The sequence below is a fragment of the Delphinapterus leucas genome, chromosome 11 (assembly GCF_059928025.1).
Source record: "Delphinapterus leucas isolate spDelLeu-1000000601 "Yukka" chromosome 11, BTC_Dleu_Yukka2, whole genome shotgun sequence".
NCBI classification, from domain to species: domain Eukaryota; kingdom Metazoa; phylum Chordata; class Mammalia; order Artiodactyla; family Monodontidae; genus Delphinapterus; species Delphinapterus leucas.
In genome coordinates this window covers 21,128,931-21,150,942 of record NC_143139.1, presented here as the reverse complement: position 1 = coordinate 21,150,942, position 22,012 = coordinate 21,128,931, and the positions used below count along the sequence as shown (strand labels likewise).

The window sequence follows — 22,012 nt, the reverse complement described above, 5'->3', positions numbered from 1 at the left end:
AATGTTTTTCTGAGTTGTGTGAACGACTTCAGCAAATTAATCAAACCCATGGAGGGGGTGATGGAAACCTATAATCTATATATAGGGGGTCAGTCGAAGCACAGGTGACAACCTGGACTTGTGATTGGCATCTGAAATGTGTGGGGGGGAGGGGCAGTCTTGTGGGTTTAACCTGTGGAATCTGATGCTACCTCCAGGTAGATAGTGTCAGAAATGAGTTGAATTGTAGGACACCCAGCTTGTGTCCGAGAATTGCTTGGTGTGAGGGAGAAAACCCACACACTGGAATTGGTGTCAGAATCTCAGAAGCAGATAAGTGGATGTCCACCGACTCTGCTTAGGCATTTTTAAGAGGAACTCTTCTCCCTTTGTCTGTGACACAGTTTGATAATATTGTGCCTCCTCCTTGCTCCCATCCTCCAATATATGTCTTACTAGATTCTCTGCCATAAACACAGAGTATTTTTAAAATTTCTTTTATACAGACTGTTTCCTTAAAAATTAAATTAGAAATTGTGCTAGTTACAGCAACTCTTCCAGGAAGTCTTCCCTGACTTCACGTCTCTCTGGCTTCCTATCCTCCAGTAGAGGCTTTCCTCGTGGCACTTGTCACTTGTATGGAAATGACGTGTTTTGTAATGGTGGTTCCTGCAAGACTGCAGGCTCCACCAGGCATGGACCTTGTTTTCTCACCTTTGTATCCTCATCCTTGAACAGTGTCTGGTAAATAGTGGGTATCAATAAATACCTACTAAACAAAACCACATTGCTCTTTAGGAGCATATGAAAGAAAGTCAGGAAGATGAACATTCTTTGTGAAACAAAAACATTTATGAGTCCTTTTGAGAAGTGAATGTTCATTTTATAAGCTATAAAAGCTGATAGACTTTCATAAACTTGCATTTGTTGTTAATTCCTAAAAGGATTGATTTAGTTAGCATTCCTGCAGCAAAAATGTTCCAACTATGCATGACCTTGCACCAATCACCTATGTGTGTCTGTGTGTGCTTTTTTGCTTGCTGTTACATCAGAGAATGAACATGGGCCTTTTAAAGGACATCGTAGACAGCAATATGATCTCTAATGATCAAGATCATCATAAAGGCAGTTTGACAATAAATCCCTTAATTCAAAGAATTTTTAGTAAATAATAAATCATTTGTTGAAAGGCACTAAAGGCAAGAGAAAATAAGAGAAGCTAAAAAAAAGACGGTGAACTCGTTAAAAATTTCATCCTAACAACTTGTATAAAATTATGCAAAAAGGAAAATGTTGGGGCTTCCCTGGTGGCACAGTGGTTGAGAGTCCACCTGCCGATGCAGGGGACACAGGTTCGTGCCTCGGTCCGGGAAGATTCCACATGCCGCGGAGCGGCTGGGCCCGTGGACCATGGCCGCTGAGCCTGCGCGTCCGGAGCCTGTGTTCCGCAACGGGAGAGGCCACAACAGTGAGAGGCCCGCGTACCGCAAAAAAAAAAAAAAAAAAAAGGAAAATGTTGGTCTGATGACCTGAGAAATTCCCTTTGTGGAATATGACTAAGAAATGAAAAATTTTCAAGAATGGTTTATGGAATATGTTTTGTTTCGTTACTGTAGAGTCACACCCTGTATGCTCAAAGCTGCAGAAGTTATTGGGAGGTGTTAACAAAATTTCTTTCCTTGGAGAATCATAAGACTAGGTTTAAAACCCCTCTACCTGATGGATCCTAAGAGTGGTCTGGCTTAGACTGGAGAACCCCTTGAGTTTTCTTCAGTCCTCAGAATCTGTGATAGTGCCTGTATATTTCAAGTTGGATTAGAATAAATTTATTTCAAGCATAAATTCATCTTTATAAAAAGAGAAAAGTGCTGCATTTCAGTGATAATGCTACATTTATTTGGGGCTCCTGGGATTCAAAGCGATACGAATCTGAATCATATAGAAATCATAGTATGCAAATGAAGTAGTTGAGATGCTGGAACTTGCTCTCATGATATTAAAATTAATCTTACCGGGGATGCTGAATGTTAAGCCGGGAAAAAATGTTCTCAAATGAATATTTGATTTCATGTTAGAACAACAAAAATCATCATTTTGTATCTTTGATTTTGGCTGGTAACTTCTTGGGATAAAACAAGGTTTTCTCCCTCCCCTCAGCCCCCTTTCTTTTTTTGCCCTAGAGGTTACCTTGTTAGTTCTTAATTTGGTAATATTTTTATGCTGCCCCTGATAGGAGCTCATAAAAAATAGAGGAATTGCTGAGCCAGTGACAGCATGAAAAGCACAGTCATCTCCCTTTGTGTTTACGAAGAGGAAGAGGAAAAAGAAAGAAGAAAGACTGTATGAAAACATCAGCTTTTAAAAAATGGAAAATGATTAAAGTGCTCTTAAAAATGGCCAGATTTGTAGCTGAAGGACTAACGGCCCCATTTATTCACAGAGGAGGCGCGAGGCGCGGAGGAGTTATCTGCGCTGGCTAGTGACTCATCCCGCGGAGCTGGAAGGTTAGCCTGAAGACGGGAGAGTAATTTAGTTTCTAGGACGGTTCACTCTTCTTCAGTTTACTCACAAAGGTGCTAATTAAGGGAAATGGTTATGGTGTTATTTTTTCACTTTAACATCTGTTCCTCATGAGCTGGAACACAGAAAACTAAGTCATTATGTAGAAGCAGCCAGGGGAGCTGGATGGCAGTGATTCTGAGTCATTGTCATAATAAATTAAAGTGTAAACCAGAGGCCTGTGTGTGAAAGGATCAGAACCCTATAAATCCATGAATTTCACATGTTCGGGTAAATAAACTGTTCACGCCAAGATTAGGAACCACAGCAGCCTATCCAGTAAAAAAACAGCTTTTGCACAAAAGAGAGATGAGGAAATACTGAGTACATTTTCACTTTTATTTTCTTTTTTTTAGAAATATGAATAATATCTGTGCCTGGCATTGTTCTAGGTGCTTCACAGGTGTGAACCCATTTAATTCCCACAGCAACCTCCGATGTAAGGTAGATATTATTATTATCCCCATTTTACAGAGGTCAAACAAGCAAGCACAGGCATGCCACTTCAATGAGGCATGAAATGGTTAAGTAATGAGTGGTGAGTCTAGGATTCTAACTCAAGCAGTCTTACAAATAAAACTAAAATAAAATATCTTTATGTTTATACTTATATTTAGAGAGAGAAACAATCAGGACATATTGTGTAATAGAAACCTGGTAGTCCTTGAATGAAGAGCATACCTCAAACTAACCCAAGTATATAATTCAAGTTTTGCCTAGCAAGAAAACATATTTAGAACTTGGAATTAAAAACCTCCAGAAGCTAGCACCGTGATATTTTGATACTTGCAAGAGTCTCCCCTACCTTATGTGTATTCCTTCCCCCACAGCTCCTCACCCCACATTTTATATGACTTGAGGCGTGAAACACTAATTTGAATGTCCAAACTAGGATCCCGGGGAGAAGCTACTATAAAAGGTTAAAACAAACTCTTGCTTCCGTTGTGCACTGCCTGTGGGGAGCTATCAAATATCTAAGAGAAGTTGTAAAATAATACTATCCTGATGATCTATTTTCCACTACTATGTATAAAGCCCATACAGTGTTAATTGTTATTGCTGTTTTCTTTGCTCATATTGTAGAATGCAGGTCATACAAAGGGATGGTGAAATCTAGTAACTTTTCACTAGCTTTGGAAAAAAGATTGATGGAAAATCATTTGTAGTACAGAAAAAAATGCTATTTAAAAAAATGTGGGTCCCAAGTAACTTATGCAGCAAACTTGGGAATCTATAGAAACTGAAAATTTTAAGTGTTTGATAAAACTCTCCTTAGAGTGTGCTTTCAGTTTCAACTTTCTGTCTATAGGAAACTTTCCTCTGCTGTTTCACTGTTTGTGAAGAAAGTAAGATTTTATCACCCTTTCATTTTCATTTGTGTCTATTTCTTGGCATAAGGAAATCATTCTCTATTGATACCATATTATTCATTGAATAGGAATCAAAAGGATCCTAAGTAAGCTTCTAAATTACAACTTTTCAACTTCTGAAAAATATTATTTATTTTTACTGATTTGAAGATGGTTTGGATACTATCAATCTCGTATGTAGTACCTACCATCACATTTATATCATAGTTCATTCCTACTGTTGCCATAGATGATTACAAAAGGGATGGCCAAAGCTTCTCGTCTAAATTATATATGACAGGTACAGAATACTTTTGGAAGCTATATCAAAATTATATTTCTATATCTTCTTTGGCATATAACACTTTTTAAATTCAGTTTTTATATTTATTCATTTCCTTTATTTACTTATCCCAATGTAAATACTCAGGTCTTCAGCTGTTTCTGTTCCGGGAAGTTTGGAGAGGCTATTTGTTCAAGGTCATTGTGTTACTATGTGATGGCAGGAGATGGTTTCTGTCACTTACTCCGAAAACATTTAACCTTTCTCCAAGTAGACCCTGATGCGGTGTATGTTTCAACTTTCCTCTATTCAGTCACACACTTCATGAACAGCCCCAACCTGAGCTGAAAGGGAAGAGTCATAATTGCTTTAGCTGTGGACAAGTGATGCAGTTCTGGCCAAGGAGACAAACATTATTATTCCCATTTCACAGAACAAGTGATGGGGCTCAACTAGAACCCAGGTTCCTGAGCCCAAGGCCAACCATTGTCTTTCTTCTACACACGGGATCAACTATGGAAAGGGTGCTTATTTTGAATAATGTGTTTGAATATTTATTTACCATCTGTACTGTTGTATGTTGCTGCATAGCAATCCCAAAACTGTGTCACTTGCAACAACAAACATCTATAATCTTACACAGTTTCTGAGGTGCAAGAACCCAGGAGGGGCTTAGCTGATGGACCTGGCTCAGGCCTTCTCATATCGTTGCAGTCAAACTTGACTCAGTACCAAGACATTTTGTGGCAGCTTCCAGAAACAGAGAAAAATAAAGATACAGGGATTTGGGTTAAAAGTTATCTTAAATTTTCTCTCAGTCTTTCTATTATATCAGAAATTTCCCAATTATAATTTGTGAGATCTTAGGGAAAAAGAAAATAGTTATTGTAAATTTCCATATTTAGCATTTATCATACTATATTGCAATTATTTATATAATATGTAATAACCTACATTGTTATGTATAATGATGACTCTCCTTTTAGACCAGGGGTCCTCAACACTCCCAGCAAATTTTAATTACTTAGGAGCTTTTAAAAAATGTTAATAACATGGGCCCAACTCCCATCCAATTGAATCAGAATCTCTAGGTATGAGTCCCAAGAATCATTAGTTGTTAAAACCTTCCTGGGAGATTCTAATATATACCTAGGACTGAAACAGCTGTTATCTTAATTAATTCCTATTTTTTTGTTTATGTTATACACACTTTTGGGAACCTCAGGAAAACTATGGATCTTTCTCCATCGATAAATGTGATCTGTCCATTCATGAATTTTTTTTGTATAATTTTAAGGATTGTGCATCCCTGATTTAGACTGTGAGCTCCTCAATGGTAGTAACTGTGTTTTTTAATCTATGTGTATTTTTGTATGAACTTTTCTCCGCCCTTACCCACCTCTACTTCAAGAAGTGAGACTTTGAGTCTTGGCATAGGACAGACATGTAGACCAATGGAATAGAAATGAGAGTCTAGTAATAAACCCACACACTATGGTCAACTGATTTTTGACAAGGGTGCCAAGACAGTCCAGTGGGAAAAGAATAGTCTCTTCAACAAATGGGGTTGGGATAACTGGATATCCACATGCAAAAGAATGAAACTGTACCACTACCTCACACCATATACAAAAATTAATGTAAAATGAAACAACAACCTAATATAGTTAGAACTATAAAACTCTTAGAAGAAAACATAGGCCTAAATCTTTGTGACTTTGGATTTGAAAAGCATTCTTAGATATGATACCAAAATCAGCAAAAGGAGAAATAGATAAATTGTACTTCACCAGTATTTAGAACTTTTGATCATCAAAGGATGTTATCAAGAAAGTGATGAGACATCCTACACAATGGGAGACATTAGTTGCAAATCATATATCTGATAAGGGTGTAGTATTGAGAATATAGGAACAATTCCTATAACTTAATAACAAAAAGACAAACTACCCAATTAAAACATGTACAAAGCACTTGAATAGACATTTCTCCAAAGAAGATAGACAAATGGCCAATAAGCACCTGATAAGATGCTTAACATCATTAGGCATTAGGGAAATGAAACTCAAAACCACGGAGATACCACTTTACACCCAGTAGGATTACTACTATTTAAAAAAAAAACCAAACAGACAAATACCCCTAAAACCCATAAAAACTGAGAATAACAAATCTTGGCGAGGATGTGGAGAATTGGAATGCTTGTACATTACTGGTGGCAATGTAAAATGGGTACACCCACTGTGGAAAACAGTTTGGTGGTTCTTCAAAAAGTTAAACACAGAACTATCATGTGATCTAGCAATTACACTCCTGGGTATATATCCCAAAGAACTGAAAACAGGTACTCAAATACTTGTACACGATGTCCATAGAAGCACTATTTACAGTAGCTAAAAGGTGGAAACCACCCAATGTCCATCCACTGGCAACAAATAAACAAATTTAGGATATACGCATAACACAGTATTATTTGGCCATTGAAAGGATACCTGCTACAATATTGAACCTCTAAAACATTATGCCATGATTTCATTTATGTGAAATGTCAGGAGTAGGTAAATCCATAGAAACAGAAGACAGGTTGGTGGTTGCCAGCGGCTGGAGGATGTGAGAATAGATAGCGACTACTTAATGGGGGAGGGAGTTTCTTTTGGGGTGATGAAAATGTTTTCAAACTAGATAGGGATTGTGATTGCACAACATTGTGAATGTATTAAGTGTCACTGAATTGTATACTCTAAATGATTAATTTTATGTTATATGAATTTCATTTCAATTACAAAAAACACAGAGGCAGTCCCAGACAAACTGGCACAAGCTGATCATCTTATTCCTATGTGAGAACATTTGTATGCAAAATAACTGTCTTTGAGTTATTCCTTGAAACTACATAAAATACTTACTGGAACACACTAAGCGCTCAATAAATATTAGCTGATATAAAAAAATATAAGGGGAGTTTGAGGCAGTTTATAGAGACATGATGCAACACAAACTCTGTATCCTTGGCCCCTAACACAGTTTCTCATACATGGTACACAGACTTTTAATGTTTTTGAATTGATCCAACTGGGAAGTCTCTTTTCTCTAGAGACATTCAGGAATGGGCTATATATCGCACCACTTCAGACCTCTGAAGATTTGCTGATGTATGCATCAGGGGACAATGAAATTTGGTCAATAACTATTACTCCATACATGAATTCATGTAAAACATTGAAATATTAATGCAACGGAAGAACTGATATGGCAGGAAGAGCCATGTTTAGCCTTCGATGAATAATCTTGTACAATAAATCATTTGTCCTCTAGTCGAGATCGTGAACTAAGTAAATCCATGTGTAAACTGTGGGAGTCTCCTCAACTCTAACAGCACAGAAGTCAAAGAAAAGGGGAAGAATCTCATCCCTAAATACAATGGACTTTACTTCAAATAAGGCAATGATACTTTTCCAGATTGTGAGATTTCTGAAATTACTTGCTTCAATGCTCACAGACTCAAACTAGGCCAGGATCCATGAACAGTAACAAGGTCACTTGTTAATCTGTTACAGATAGTATTTTGTGCAGAGGAAACTATGCTACTATGTTTAGACCTCTCCTCTTATTTTTAACACTACTGCATCTAACGAGCTTTCCACACATATTCAGTACTTGCCTCTGAGAAGCTCAGAATGTGCTGTGCATTAAGTGAGACTCATTACAGTTCTCACATGGTTATTGTTATACCAGGTTGAGAGGAATAATTACAGTATTTAGTTTTGTAATCCCTTCATTTTATAAAGCAGATATTTCACAGCTCAAACAGGATCAGCAATGAGGTTATTTGTAGGTGGATTTCTGCTTATTGCCAATTCTGACAGAGTAAATCCACAAAAAGTGCATTACAAGGGATTTTTGATTTCAGTCACTCTATCCTTCCCTCAAATCTGTTCCCAGTCTCTGGTCTTAACCCATGTCAATGCATGCCACCAGTGGCCACCCAGATGTTCAAGGTTGGAACCCAAGAGTCACTGTTGATTCTCCCCTTTTCTTGCATTCCGACACCCACTCCATTGTCAAGCCTCATCTCTTCACTGTTGTCCATCTCCTCTGCCCCATCTTAGTCCAGCAGCCCACTTCTCTTACCAAGGCTCCTGCAACAGGCCCTCTGCTTTTGCTTTTGGCCTCCTGCAGTCTATTCTCTGTAAGTCAACCAGAGCAATCTTTGCAGAACCAGTCATTGGGGTTTCTGCCCCTCACACTCCTTCCAGCTCAGCACCAGTTGTCCTGGTTATTTTCCCCAGGAAGTGCTTCCCCATCTTCCTACGTGGCCAACTCCTCATTTAGCCTTGAGTATTCTACCTAGAGTGGGTGTCCACCCCCAATGCACAACAGCCATTATTACCTTTCAGCCCTTGTTTCTTTCATAACATTTCCAATTTTATAATTATTTTATTATTATTTGTTAGCTTTTCTACCTTTAGAATGAAAGTTGCATCAGAGTGGGGCTGCATCTTACTGACTGTGGTATCTCCTCCAGCTTGGTCAGTGAGCCTGGTCACTGCTTAAAGAATGAATGCGTCACTTCTCCTGGGTCCTTCCCACTTACTCTGCCTCTTCTTCCACAACCTCAGCCCTCATGCCTCTGAAGATTCAGTAGGAGCAGGAAGAATGATTGATAGAGGTTAAACACTCTGTCTTATTTGCCACCAAAAGAATTTTCTCTTTTCTTTACTTTTTCTTTTCTTTTTTGGTTGTGCCATGAGGCTTGCAGGATCTTAGTTCCCTGACCAGGGATCGAACCCAGGCCCTTGGCAGTGAGAGTGTGGAATCCTAATCACTGGACCACCAGGGAATTCCCAGGATTTTCTTATATATTTTTGAAAACTTTTCTTTCCCACTAAACATATGCGTGGGTAGGAAAGATGAGGGTAGGGAAGAGGAGTGTGGAAGAGTTCACATATTTTCCCCCCCAACCCGGGAGATGTAGAAATGAGAAGGGGAAAATTTTTGTAGAAAGTGTGAAAATTAAGGAGATTGCTTCAAGATGGTGGAGTAGAAGGACGTGCGCTCACTCCCTCTTGAGAGAGCACCAGAATCACAACTAACTGCTGAACAGTCATCGACAGGAAGACACTGGAACTCACCAAAAAAGATACCCCACATCCAAAGACGAAGGAGAAGCTGCAATGAGATGGTAGGAGGGGCAGAAACACAAGAAAATCAAATCCCATAACCGCTGGATGGGCGACCTACAAACTTGAGAACAATTATACCACAGGAGTCCACCCACTGGAGTGAAGATTCTTAGCCCCACATCAGGCTTCCCAACCTGGGGGGCTGGCAAAAGGAGGAGGAATTCCCAGAGAATCAGACTTTGTAAGCAAGCGGGATTGGATTGCAGGACTTTGACAGGACTGGGGGAAACGGAGACTCCACCCTTGGAGGGCACACACAAAGTAGTGTGCACATCAGGACCCAGGGGGAAGGAGCAGTGACCCCAAATGAGACTGAACCAGACCTACCTGCTGGTGTTGGAGGGTCTCCTCCAGAGGTGGGGGAAGGTTGTGGCTCACCACAGAGACAAGGACACTGGCAGCAGAAGTTCTGGGAAGTAATCCTTGGCATGAACACTCTGGGAGTCTGCCATTAGCCCTACCAAACAGCCTATACACTCCAGTGATGGGTTGCCTCAGGCCAAACCACCAACGGGGAGGGAACTCAGCCCCACCCATCAGCGGGCAAGGGGATTAAAGTTTTACTGAGCTCTGCCCACCAGAGCAACACCCAGCTCTACCCACCACCAGTCCCTCCCATCAGGAAGTTTGCACAAGCCTCTTAGAAAGCCTTATCCACCAGAGGGCAGACAGCAGAAACAAGAAGAACTACAATCCTGCAGCCTATGGAACGAAAACCACATTCACAGAAAGATAGACAAAATGAAAAGGCAGAGGGCTATGTATCAGATGAAGGAACAAGATTAAACCCCAGAAAAACAGCTAAAGGAAGTGGAGATAGGCAATCTGCCAGAAAAAGAATTCAGAATAATGATAGTGAAGAAGATCCAGGACCTCAGAAAAAGAATGGAGGCAAAGATGGAGAAGATGCAAGAAATGTTTAACAAAGACCTAGAAGAACTAAAGAGCAAGCAGAAAAAGATGACCAATACAATAATTGAAATGAAAAATACACTACAAGGAATCAATAGCAGAATAACTGAGGTAGAAGAATGGATAAGTGACCTAGAAGACAGAATGGTGGAAATCCCTGACACAGAACAGAATAAAGAGAAAAGAATGAAAAGAAATGAAGACAGCCCAAGAGACCTCTGGGACAACATTAGATGCAGCAACATTCGCATTATAGTGGTCCCAGAAGGAGAAGAGAGAGAGAAAAGACCCGAGAAAATATTTGAAGAGATTACAGTCGAAAACTTCCCTAACATGGGAAAGGAAATAGCCACGCAAGTCCAGGAAGTGCAGAGAGTCCCAGGCAGGATAAACCCAAGGAGAAACACACCGAGACACATAGTCATCCAACTGACAAAAATTAAAGACAAAGAAAAATTATTAAAAGCAACAAGGGAACAAAGGGAATACAAGGGAATCCCCATAAGGTTAACAGCTGATTTCTCAGCAGAAACTCTACAAGCCAGAAGGGAGTGGCATGATATATTTAAAGTGATGAAAGGAAAGAACCTACAACCGAGATTACTCTACCCAGCAAGGATCTCATTCAGATGCCACAGGGAAATCAAAAGCTTTACAGACAAGCAAAAGCTAAGAGAATTCAGGACCACCAAACCAGCTCTACAACAAATGCTAAAAGAACTTCTTTGAGTGGGAAACACAAGGGGAGAAAAGGACCTACGAAAACAAACCCATAAGAATTAAGAAAATTATAATAGGAACATACATATCTATAATTACCTTAAAGGTGAATGGATTAAATGCTCCAACCAAAAGACACAGGCTCACTGAATGTATACAAAAACAAGACCCATCTATATGCTGCCTACAAGAGCCCCACTTCAGACCTAGGGACACATAGAGACTGAAAGAGAGGGGATGGAAAAAGATATTCCATGCAAATGGAAATCAAAATAAAGCTGGAGTAGCAATACTCATATCAGATAAAATAGACTTTAAAATAAAGAATGTTACAAGAGACAAAGAAGGACACTACATAATGACCAAGGGATTCATCCAAGAAGAAGATGTAACAATTATAAATATATATGCAACCAACATAGGAGCACCTCAATACAAAAGGCAAATGCTAACAGATATAAAAGAGGAAATTGACAGTAGCACAGTAATAGCAGGGGATTTTAACACCTCACTTACACCAATGGACAGATCATCCAAACAGAAAATTAATAAGGAAACACAAGCTTTAATTGACACAATAGAGAAGATAGATTTAACTGACATTTATAGGACATACCATCCGAAAACAGCAGATTACACTTTCGCCTCAAGTGCACACGGAACATCCTCCAGGGTAGATCACATCTTAGGTCACAAATGAAGACTTGGTAAATTTAAGAAAATTGAAATCATATCAAGCATGTTTTCTGACCACAAGGCTATGAGATTAGAAATCAATTACATGGAAAAAACATAAAAAACACAAACACATGGAAACTAAATAATACATTACTAAATAACCAAGACATCATTGAAGAAATCAAAGAGGAAATCAAAAAATACCTAGAGACAAATGACAGTGAAAGCACAACGATCCAAAACCTATGGGATGCAGCAAAAGCAGTTCTAAGAGGAAAGTTTATAGCAATACAGGCCTACCTCAAGAAACAAGAAAAATCTCAAAAAAACAATCTAACCTTACACCTAGAGGAACTAGAGAAAGAAGAACAAACAAAACCCAAAGTTAGTAGAAGGAAAGAAATCATAAAGATCAGAGCAGAAATTAATGAAATAGAAACAAAGAAAACAATAGCAAAGATCAATAAAACTAAAAGCTGGTTCTTTGAGAAGATAAACAAAATTGATAAACCTTTAGCCAGACTCATCAAGAAAAAGAGGGAAAGTACTCAAATCAATAAAATTAGAAATGAAAAAGGAGAAGTTACAACAGACACCACAGAAATACAAAGCATCCTAAGAGACTACTACAAGCAACTCTATGCCAATAAAGTGGACAACCTGGAAGAAATGGAAAAATTCTTAGAAAGGTATAAGCTTCCAAGACTGAACCAGGAAGAAATAGAAAATATGAACAGACCAATCAGATGTAATGAATTGAAACTGCAATTAAAAATCTTCCAACAAACCAAAGTCCAGGATCAGTTGGGTACACAGGTGAATTCTATCAACCATTTAGAGAAGAGCTAACACCCATCCTTATCACACTCTTCCAAAAAGTTGCAGAGGAAGGAACACTCCCAAACTCATTCTATGAGGCCACCATCACCCGGATACCAAAACCAGACAAAATACTATAAAAAAAGAAAATTACAGACCAATGTCACTGATGAATATGGATGCAAAAACCTCAACAAAATTCAAACAGAATCCAACAACACATTAAAAGGATCATACACCATGATCAAGTGAGATTTATCCCAGGGATTCAAGGATTCTTCAATATGTGCAATTCAGTCAGTGTGATACACTACACTGTATTAACAAACTGAAGAATAAAAACCGTATGATAATTTTAATAGATGCAGAAAAAGCTTTTGGCAAAATTCAACACCCATTTATGATAAAACCTCTCCAGAGAGTGGGCATAGAGGGAAACTACCTCAACATAATAAAGGCCGTATATGGCAAACCCACAGCAAATATCATTCTCAATGATGAAAAACTTGAAAGCATTTTCTCTAAGATCAGGAAGAAGACAAAGATGTCGACTCTCACCACTATTATTCAATATAGTTTTGGAAGTCCTAGCCACAGCAATCACAGAAGAAAAAGAAATAAAAGAAATACAAATTGGAAAAGAAGAAGTAAAACTGTCACTGTTTGCAGATGACATGATACTATACATAGAGAATCCTAAAGATGCCACCAGAAAACTACTAGAGCTAAAGAATGAATTTAGTAAAGTAAAGTTGCAGGTAAAGTTGCAGGCTACAAAATAATGCACAGAAATCTCTTGCATTCCTATGCACAAACAACAAAATATCAGAAAGAGAAATTAAGGAAATAATCCCATTCACCATTGCAACAAAAAGATGAAAATACCTGGAATAAACCTACCTAAGTAGGTAAAAGACATGTACTCAGAAAACTATAAGGCACTGATGAAAGAAATGAAAGATGACACAGATTATGAGATATACCATGTTCTTGGATTGGAAGAATCAATATTGTGAAAATGACTATACTACCCAAAGCAATCTACAGCTTCAATGCAATCCCTATCAAATTACCAATGGCATTTTTTACAGAACTAGAACAAAAAATCTTAAAATTTGTATGGAGACACAAAAGACCCCGAACAGCCAAAGCAATCTTGAGGGAAAATAACAGAGCTGGAAGAATCAGACTCCCTGACTTCAGACTATACTACAAAGCTACAGTAATCAAGACAATATGGTACTGGCACGGAAACAGAAATATAGATCAGTGGAATAGGATAGAAAGCACGGAGATAAACCCACGCACCTGTGGTCTCCTAATCTATTACAAAGGAGGCAAGGATGTACAATGGAGAAAAGACAGTCTCTTCAATAAGTGGTGCTGGGGAAACTGGACAGCTACTTGTAAAAGAATGAAATTAGAACACTCCCTAACACCATACACAAAAATAAACTCAAAATGGGTTAAACACCTAGATGTAAGATCAGACACTATAAAACTCTTAGAGGAAAACATAGGAAGAACACTCTTTGAAATAAATCACAGCAAGATCTTTTTTGACCCACCTCCTCGAGTAATGGAAATAAAAACAAAAATAAACAAATGGGACCTAATGAAACTTAAAAGCTTTTGCACAGCAAAGGAAACTATAAACAAGAGGAAAAGACCATGCTGGAGTAGGAGAAAATATTTGCAAACAAATTAACGGACAAAGGATTAATCTCCAAAATATATAAAGAGCCCATGCAGCTCAATATTAAAGAAACAAACAACCCAATCAAAAGATGGGCACAAGACCTAAATAGACATTTCTCCAAAGAAGACATACAGATGGCCAAGAGGCACATGAAAAGATGCTCAACATCATAATCATTAGAGAAATGCAAATCAAAACTACAATGAGGTATCACCTGACACCAGTTAGAGTGGGTATCATCAGAAAATCTACAAACATCAGTTGCTGGAGAGGGTGTGGAGAAAAGGGAACCCTCTTGCACTGCTGGTGGAATGTAAATTGATACAGCCACTATGGAGAACAGTATGGAGGTTCCTTAAAGAACTAAAAATAGAATTACCATATGACTCAGCAATCCCACTACTGGGCATATACCCTGAGAAAACCATAATTCAAAATGACACTTACACCCCAATGTTCATTGCAGCACTATTTACAATAGCCAAGACATGGAAGCAACCTAAATGCCCATTGACAGATGAATGCATAAAGAAGATGCGGTACATATATACAATGGAATACTACTCAGCCATAAAAAGGAACAAAGTTGGGTCATTTGTAGAGATGTGGATGGACCTAGAGACTGTCATACAGAGGGAAGTAAGTCAGAAAGAGAAAAACAGATATCGTATATTAAAGCATATATGTGGAATCTATAAAAATGGTACATATGAACCAGTTTGCTGGGCAGAAATAGAGACACAGATGTAGAGAACAAATGTATGGACACCAAGGGGGGAAAGCTGGGGTGGGGTGGGATGAATTGGGAGGTTTAAGAAGTTGGAAAGAAAGATGTAAAAAAGACCCTTTATGGTTTTTCATAACGTTTTGCCCTGAGTGAGTAGGTGTAAGAAATCTCCTTGCCTTGTGATTAAATATATAGTTTAGAGTTATCTTTATTTTTTAATATCAAAAAGAGGTAAAGTGTTTACTTGCTGTGGGTTCTTCCTGCTGGTGCAATTTTTGTAACATTTTGCCTTCTATCTGGAAAACAAGACTGGCCTCTCTAGTTAGAGGCTAATTTTACTTGGGTCATGTAGGCTCTTTGTGGATTCATTCACTGATCACTTACTATATACGTAAAAATGTGCCGGGCACTGTTGGTTGAGCAAGCTTAACCTTTATGCACTGATACCCACTGTCTTCTGCCAGAGTGACTTCTGTTTTGCCTTAAGTGTGCCAGGTTAGGCATGAGATTTAAACTTATATCAGCTTATCATTTGTTTTCTCTCTTGACATACTTTCACCCTTTTTACTCTTGTACTTTCATCAGATGTGGTCCCTCTCTTCACTTGGTGTTGCATCTCTTGTGATTCAGCCAGTTTCTTTAACACCCTTTGTTCCATCAAAAAACTGTATCTTTTAAATTACTTTCCGAAAGAGACCATGTTTCCAGAAACTTTTGGATATGGCACACCTGGTTTAATTCAGAGGATGTATTCCCAAAAATGGTAGGATCATTTCTATGTGGGTTCATTCGAGGACAGCCTTAAGGAGATGCTCTCCAGACAATCAACACGGACAGTCTGTCTTTGCTGGTCAGTCCTCCAGCTTGCAGTGATGTTTATGATGTTTATGAAGGTCAAAGGACTTTCAAATATAAGTAAGTGCTTCATGATATTTATTCTCTGATTCCTAAGTCATTTTCTTGAAGACACATTGTAGTCTGCTTATCTCCTTACCACCTTTTTTAGGTGTAAGTATTGTTTGCGTACTTTTTGACTTTTGTCAGATGTTATGGGTCAAAACTGTTCACCATAACACACAATAAATAGTAGAAAGAACAGCCATAGCGTAGTAAACAATACGTGTTTTAGAACACACTCAACTCAGGAAAATGAGGTAGAGTACTCTTTGGCAGAGGACCTTTGCAATATGGTGAACTAATGCTTTTTAGCCAGGAATATGTGTACAGTACAGTGTGTTGGCTAGATCTCACTGACCGAGAAGGTACCTAGAGCATGGGTGGGGTGGGGTGGGATGGAGGAGAGACATATATATACATAAAGTTTATTGTAATGCATATATGTGTGTGTATTACATAGGCACCCATATACACAAGTTACTTTTTAAAAGAAACTATTTCAGAGATTTATAGAAATTTAGTGAATCAGCTCTGTGTGCAGCATTATCAAATTGGGTCTATATGTATTCCCTACATATGAATTTCCAGAAAATGCTTAAGTGAATGCTCCCAACAAATTATAATTAGGTGTAGATTGTCCACCTGGTGTTTCATTTCTTTCTGCAATAAAGTTAGTTGATGATATTTTCATTTACAGTTGACAACTGAGAAAACAGAAATCTGGCTATATCATCCAAGGGATTCCACTGGACCCTACTGCCTCTCAGAATTCAGTGAAACTCAGGTATTTGGACGATGAAGCAATTATTTACAATTTTAGCTTACTTTGTCATGTCATTCCTTACAAATCATCTGTATGCTGCCTTCTAAGTGCCATATGCTTACTTTTAATTAAAATCCTAAAGAAGAAGAACCAGCAAAGTGTATCATCATTATTATTCATGGTGCATTGTTGGCTAGACCCTTTATAAAAATGTGTAACACAAAATTGTACATTGTGAATATTTACGGAATTATCCTATAAAGAAACTGAGCTTTTAAAAGAATCTAAACAAGCTATACTTCATGAGGAAAAATCTAGTTTATTAAAGAGAAATGTATCAGATAATCTATTGTAATGATTAAGTGAATGAACTTGTTAAAACATGAATTGGCTATAAAATGTCATAAAATGTAGCAGATTAAGCTACTTTTTTTGAAGTCTTTCCAGATTTTTTTTAATGAGTTAATATATTGCTTTTTAACAAAGAACTCCTGCAGGCAGAAAAGAAATTATATCTGACTTAAAAATTCCCATCATGCTTCATTCTCTGGTGTACTTTTGCAGCCTTGATGGATTTGTTACATAATCAGCTTTCAATGGCTTCTTTTATTATAAAACAGAGCATTATTGCCTAAAACAGCCCCACTCCCTTTTTTTTTTTTCTTCCCTCAGTTTCTGAAATTACAAATGCATTTAAACAATGATCAAGTCATGCTGCAGCAGGCACAGGGAACAAATGAACAACTGCAGCAAGAACTTGCTAAACTTGGGTCTGAAATGCCAGCATTGGAGAAAAACCTGAGATCAATAGTGCTCAAAAGTGTGAGCTGATGGAAGATAGGATATAACTCCATTGGGCTTCCTACCTGCTATTTATGCTTGCTCTTCACATAACCCATGGACAGTTGGCATTATGGAACACATTATAAAACAGTTACTTGCCATTTCTAACTATGCTGCATATTTGGAAAGTGTACAGATGCAGCTGTCATACTTTTTTTTAAAAAAACTACTGGGCTATATAATAATTAGAAAGAGAGATGGAATGTAATTAATGCAATAGTAAAAACTATCTGACTTAAAATTTGCTTTACAATCAACCCAACATGTAGTAGATAGAACTCCTTAAACTCAAGGTATCCTTGAACCTTCAGATCCCATTGAAAATATGTTGCTGCTTTTTATTTATTTCAGATCAAACATCTTAACCTTTCTCCACGTATTACATTAATTACCCCAAGACTAACTCAATGTACTTTTCTCAGCAACAAAAGCCAGATTTCTCACTACAAAATGAGAGACATTTTCTTACAATCATGAGTTGTTTAGAATTTACCAAAGATATGAAGGTTATATAAGTATCACCAGCTATTGCTACAAACTCTTTTAATCTAATGTTACTAGACAAAAAGAATAATGTTATCTAGTGATAACAGTTCCATAACAATGTGAATATGTTTAATGACACTGAACTGTACATTTTAAACATTGCTAAAATAGTCAATTTTGTACTATATATATTTTGCTATAATTTAAAAAAAACACAAAAAAATTTAAAGTATAACTATGCAGTGTTCCCTGGACCCCCACTACCAAGTTTAAGAAGAACACTTTATTTAACTTTGCCATCTTATGAGAGTCCTTCTAAGATCTCTTCTTTCCACTTCTGTCTTAACAGCCCATCCCTGTCCTGACATGAATTTTGTGTTCCTATTCCCTTGTTGTATTGTTTAGTCTTGCGTGTCAAAGAGCTTTATAAGTGGAATCTCATGCCATGTATTTTTCTGCAATAGCTTTTTTGTTTAATCTTTAATCCCTGAGATTCATTCACATTGTTACATGTAGTTGTATTTCACTATTTTCACTGTTATATAATATCCTATCCCATGGCTATACCATAATCTACTTATTTGTTTATGGTTGATCTTTGGGTTGCTTATCTTTTATCCTTTTTCTTTTTCTTTTCTTTTCTTTTTTTTTTTTGGTTATTACATAGAGTGTTGCTATGAGCCTTTTTTCTCCCTGTATATATGGGCAAAATTTTTTTATAGTGGTATTTTAGCTGTCCCTGGAACAAATGACTGCTCCATTGATTTCCCTACCTCACTGTGCAGAGTTTATTCAGTAGCCGTGCAATCTGACAAACGTAGAGATGCCTTATTTTGTAGTCAGACAGACCCAGTTTCAAATACTTCCTCCTTCACTTAGCAGATATATGAAGTTAGATAAGATCTCTCTGGGCTTCGATTTCCTTATCTCTGTCTTGGGACTAATAATAGCTACCACACAGTGTTTTCGAGTAGATTTAATTAGATAATCTACTTAAAGAGCTAATTAATACATGCTCAGTAAATAGTAATTATTGGTGGTATTATAATTACAGAATAGATGGCTCTACCAAGAATCACTCTGCAGAGATACTTCAATTTTATTCAAACAAAGGAGTAGAAATTTAAACTCCAGGGAAGGTAAAACTTACTGCAGTCAGATATCAGAGCTAGGAGCAGTAGGACAAATGAGTTGGTGCCGAAGCACTGGGGCCTACAGCCATAAGGTGAGACAAGGGTACAAAATGTCCTCACCTTCTCCATTGTCCCCAATCCCCATTAAACTTCTAGTTTAATCCAGCTGTGCCACAATAAGCAATAAGGAATAGAGTACTTAGGGAGATGGTGGCACCAGAGCACATTTTATTCCCTTACTGCACTTGGAGGGTGGAGTGGAATCCTTCCCCATCTCTCTATTCATGTTGAGCTCATGGGTAGCACAGAGATCTTGTGATTAACCCTAAATCGTGAACAAAAAAGACATATTGCTGCCCTTGAGGAGTTTATAATCTAGTTTATAATCTAGGGAAGATAGCAATCCCTATGAAACAATTGGAGAGTAATGAAGAAAAGGTAATTGTCCAACTGTGGGGTTTAATTTAATAGCTACATCCTAGAAAAAGCTAATTGATATAATAAAGCATTATTAATTAAAATTGGCTATATGTTTCAAATTTTACTTTTTTTTAAAAAAGGCAAACGTGCTTTTAATCCAGTATTTTGTTTCCTATCCGAATATCATCAGTGGTGGCGCAGCCTGATGTCATATCCACTTCGAGTTAATTTGATGCATTGTCTTCGTGTTCATCATTATTTTAAAAAGTAGTTGTTCGTTTGATTGACAGGAAAGGTGGAGCAACTCTTTGCAGCTTAAGTGAATTAACCTGGCCAAGGTTACCTACACACAGGGAGTCATTTTCACAGACAGAGCTGAAATATTTAAACTTGTAGCTCTACACTTCTCCATCCCCCTGCTTTTCCAGCTCAAGTGAATATCTGTTTTTGTCTGGGAAGTTTAAGTAAGGCATCGTGTTGGTGCCAGGGTGAATGGCTCTCACAAGGAGCCCAAACTCTGGCTTCTCAGTGAGAGCCTGAGCCTGCCTCTCCCCCAGGATGCTTTGCTCCTTATCAGGGGAACGAAGACAAGTGGACGTAGGTCCCACTGTGCTGCTGCGCCTTCAAAAATACAGCACCTGTGAAATATAAATCAAGACTTCCATTTCTGAAGCAACTGCAAACAACTCTTTAGCCCAGAGGATGGGTACAGTTCAAGAAGATAATTTGCAAAAACCTTTCAAGAGTCATTTTACATTAAGATACTCAGAAAACAAATGACTGAAAGAAACAAAAGCATTGGCCCTTCCATTGTAAAATTTAAGATGTATCTCTACTTATACAACTTGTTCTGAAATAAGGCCGTTATTCTCCCTAGGTGGCAAATATAGATGTAAACACCCAGCTAGCAAAGTCTTCCTCTCTGAGTGTATAGATTGCCTTGTTTCCAAGAATAATGGTTTAGTGAAGGTGTCAGCTGTCATACTTACAGCCATCACTCATGCTACATTTGAGATGATGTGCTGTGTGCTCATCCATGCTTAGGGCAGGATGCTTATCAGCCGACCAGGAAATGAGGCTTCTGACATTCTTTTTGGCTGTTAAAAATAAAACGCCTGAATATGTGTGCTAGCTCACTGCTGAGTAAACATCTTCATTCACAGTACATCTTTGATGATCTTTCCTGAGGTCATTAGAGGATGTGTGCTCCCTCTGACCACAATTGAAAGCGCTTGGGTACAGCTAGCCTGTCTTCATTGCTTAAAGATGGTGACTGCTTTTAGAAAAGGAAATATTCTAATAAAAATAGACACTCTTAAAAAGAGGTAAACCAGAGCATTGATTTCCACTATAATTCTTGTGTTGTGTTCATCAAAGCAAATAATTCTACAAGCAATTAGGGCATACCACCTCTTTAATGTTTTCATATATTCAAGTATTTTTCTCATGTGCTTCCTTCTAAAATAATTGCTTATTATTGAATTAAAATCTATTGAAATCAAATGTGAATCTGAATTTGTTTTATACTAGAGAAAGTGGAGAGGAACTATTTCACATTGATTGGCCCATCAGAAAAAAACTTTCGATAGAAAGATTTGTTATCATTTTCCCAAAGGATCTATCTTGGGAATCACCATTGGCATATGTGATGGAATGGCCCAATTGTTTATTATTGAGATATAAATGACGCATAACACTGTATTGCTTTCAGGTGTATGGAATGGCGTAGTTCTGATAAAGGCAGTTGGTTAGGTATCTGGTCTTGTTTTTGCTCTTTCGCCTCAACAGATGATGTCACCTTGTTATGGTTCTTCTCTAGTTACTTGATCAATGTCCATCAGGTTTCTAGATAAAGAAATGTTTCCAGAGTTTACGCCTCTGCTTGTGGATAAGTCAGTTTTTAGCATCAAAATGTCAGAGAGCTGTTGTGTTAGAAGATGAGGGACTCCAAACGGCAGGTGGCTGGTGGTTGAGTTTTCAGATGTTTTCTGTGATGCTGAGTTAGAGGGCACATGGCAGGCTCCCTCCCTACTCATTACCGAATTCTAGATTCTTCCTCACTACTTGAGTGTGGTGGGGGTCAGTAGCATCCTCGATCCTGGAAGTTTGTTAGAGATGCAAGACCTCATACCCCAGCCTTAGGTCTACTGAATCAGAGTCTGCATTTTCAAAAGATCTCCAGCTGACCTATAGGCACGTGAAAGTTTGAGAAGCGTTTCTCTACTGAATCAAAGATTCATTCTGTTTGGACTTTGCTAACCCCTCCCTTTGCCCTATTGCTTTAAGCCATTCCAAATAGTCTTTACTATTCAATTTAATTACCTACAGATAGGGATTCCATGTTAGATTCTGCCTTTTCTGGTAGAATATGAACTCAGGATTAAAGAATGGCAATACAAAAACTGGGACATTTATAAATTAAGTCTTAGACATTCTAAGAGTGTTACATTAAAAATGTATTCTTAATGGATTGGTCTACTCAAAACTACTGGCTAAATACAATACTTCTTAAATAATGGTAATTACAATAATAATATCCATACATGAAATTGGAGAATGAGA

General features: G+C 37.8%; 1 long non-coding RNA gene across 2 annotated transcripts in view; it reads left to right on the top strand.

The window, feature by feature from the left end:
• Nucleotides 1-22,012, top strand: part of LOC149747966 (uncharacterized) — a 298,930-nt gene that overhangs the window by 117,432 nt on the left and 159,486 nt on the right. For both annotated transcript variants that reach the window (XR_016394885.1, XR_016394886.1), the window contains one exon: nucleotides 16,503-16,589. This is a non-coding gene — a long non-coding RNA (uncharacterized LOC149747966). The remainder of the gene's footprint in view (nucleotides 1-16,502; nucleotides 16,590-22,012) is intronic.